The 2,908-nt window shown below is 31.7% G+C and overlaps 1 non-coding gene across 1 annotated transcript; it reads right to left on the bottom strand.

The window, feature by feature from the left end:
* Positions 1-1,248: 1,248 nt before the first annotated feature.
* On the bottom strand, positions 1,249-1,353 carry LOC123791589 (U6 spliceosomal RNA). The gene has a single exon (XR_006779452.2). It is a non-coding gene; the product is annotated as a U6 spliceosomal RNA (small nuclear RNA).
* Positions 1,354-2,908: the final 1,555 nt, after the last annotated feature.

Raw genomic sequence — 2,908 nt, 5'->3', positions numbered from 1 at the left:
CTGAATAAAAGCCTTTTTCAGATATGTTATCTGCAAATATTTCCTTCCAATTTGCAACTTGGTTTTCTCTTCTATTTTCTTTTACTTTTAATGTCATTTTTGGCATGGATTTTATTTCAATTAAATAAAATTGGTCGATCTTTTCTTTTTTGCATCTACATTTTTACTCATAGTTAGAAAGCATTTCCACAGTCAAAACTAAGGAGGAGTTCACCTGTGTTTTCTAGGGCTTTATGTTTTTATATTTAGAGCCTTTGAAATCTTTGATGTTTATCCTTGTATGATGGTGTGAGATTTGAATCTAATTTTATCCTTTATCAATGGCTAGCCAATTATCTCAATAATGTTATTAAAAAGTCTTTTGCTTCCCAAAAGATATGAGATGCTATCCTCATCTCATACTAAACTTTTATATTTTTTAGTGTAATTCTGGACATCTATTTCCCTAGTTAGCATGTCTACTCATGCATCAAAACCTTGCTATTTTAATTATGAAGGGTCTATATTTTAAGCCCCCTTAGGTTTATTCTTTTCCAAAATTTTTCTTTTTTAAAACTGGTTTTATGTCCGTCTTTGCATGTTTATTTTTCCATGTATATTTCAGTGTCAATTTGTTTATTCTACTAAAAGGTTTTTGGTTCTCCAGTTATTAGTGATTTTCTGTTTATGTTTTCCTGCATTGCTTTTAAGTTTTGCTTAATAAAGATTGCTATTGCATTATTTGATTCACTATTATTTATAATTTTTATATTTTCATTATAAATTTTGGCTTGTACCCATAGATCATGTCCTTATTTTCATGTTTAATGGTTTTAGCTTTGTATCCACTTTGATATCAATATAACTATTCTTGGTTTATTATGGCTAACATTTGTTTGATACACATTTGTGCATTTTTCATTTTTAGTTTTTTGGAAAAAAAAATTAAGTGTGGAGGTTATAAGCTAAATAGTCATTTCTTGCTTTGTGAAGCAAATTAAAATGTTTTTAATAGATGAATTAGACCTATTCATATTTATTGGTGAGATAGATTAGTCTCAATTATTTCATTAGTTTGATATAGCTATTATATGCATTTCATTACATTTGACACTTATTTATATAACACGTTTCTTTGCTTTTTATTCACTAAATTTGTTTTGATGCTTAGGCATGTTTGCATTGGTTACCTTTGTACGAAAACATGTCTCTATTTTCTTAATCTTTACTAACTTTTTTGTTGACTTATAATGGTATACTTTTTTTTTTTTAAATATGGAACACCTCATGAATTTGCACGCCATCCTTTCACAGGGGCCATGATAATCTTCTATATTGTTTCAATTTTAGTATATGTGCTGCTGAAGTGAGCACTATAATGGCATGCTTAAATGGTGTATGTAATGCTAGTAGCAACGTCAATAAACATATGCTAATTTTCTCTTCCCCTATTTCCATTCATTTTTTGGTTGCAGTATGTTGTCAGGCACAAATGATATACATCATATAATGTAATATATTCCACCCTCTTCCATACATTCCTTTTAGTCTCCAATCTAGAATTAAGTATATAAAATGTCTACTGTCACTCCTTCTGTTGTCATTGCCCCTCTTGGTTGGATAAAATTCATCTTCTAATAGATTCCTCAGGAAGGGCTCATGGGTACAAAATTCCTTGAGCTCTTGCATATTTTTTGAACACTTGCATATTTAATCCTTTCATGTAACCTTGATAGACACAGTTTTGCTGTTTATGAAATTCTTTGTTCACAATTACATTTGAGTATTCTGAAAATGTTGATCTCTTTCTCAAATTGTTCTTGTTCTCCAAAAATACACGTGATGGAGTACAGCCAATACCTTGGTAGAATGTGCTATTTATTTTTTCACTTACACGAAAGTTGAATTGAGGATGTCCTCTTATATTTATCCTAAGAGCATGGATATTTATAGTTTTATTTTTTTTTCCTTCCTTTCCTTTTTTTGAAGGGGTGTGAAGGGCATGTTGCAAGATTTATATTCATACCACCACATTACCTCAGTCATATATTACCATTATAATATTTCAGAAAATATGTAAATGACATATTTAGCTACCAAATATGGAGATAAACATTAAATTCCTAGGTTATTGACAAATCAGCTAGGTATTTTGTATCATGGCATGCTGCAGATAGTGACACTACTGTTTGCTTCTTTTTGCTTATGCAGCATAAGGGCAATGCATCCTATGTAGTTGAGTTTAATGAATGCTTATTGACTGAATAAATCCTAGCTGTTGCTGCATAATTAGTCAAAGGCATAATCCTAGGGTTTACTCATGTAAAATCAATCCAGAACACCAGAAATGATGTTTGGAAAATGTTCTTTTTCTTGGCTGTATAATCTTAAATGTATGCCAAAAACCTAACAGTCAACAAGAAAAGGGAATCATGGAAGTCCAATGGCTGATTTGGTTCTCAGTTTGTGTTGTATATACATAAGGCTCTTTATTACAACTATGCATACGCCTTCATTATCCACCTAATTGCTTTGAGGCAGCCTCTCTCAACGTGGGCTATTCCGAATCTCAAATGTCTGCAAGGAGTGGAAGGACGAGTCAGCTTTTAAAGTAAAGCAATAACACCATCATTTTGCTCTTTCGAAGCCTTGCTACTCAGTAAAGAATGATGTTCAGATAGCAGCATCAACATCACTTAAGAATTTATCAAAATCACAAAATTTCAGGTCACTTCCCAGACCTACTAAATTTGAATCTTCATTTTACTAACCCCCCAGGTAATTTATATGCTCAATAAAGTCAGAGAAGCAATGCTTTATATGTATTGGGAAAAACAACGACAACAACAACAAAACTCTAATAAAGATAAAGAAAGGGGTGCCTGGGTGGTTCAGTTGGTTGGACATCCATCTCTTGGTTTTGGCTTAG

This window comes from Ursus americanus, chromosome 5 (assembly GCF_024610735.1).
Source record: "Ursus americanus isolate L20-20 chromosome 5, mUrsAme1.1.p, whole genome shotgun sequence".
Classification (NCBI taxonomy): domain Eukaryota; kingdom Metazoa; phylum Chordata; class Mammalia; order Carnivora; family Ursidae; genus Ursus; species Ursus americanus.
This window is presented reverse-complemented; position numbering and strand designations above follow the sequence as displayed.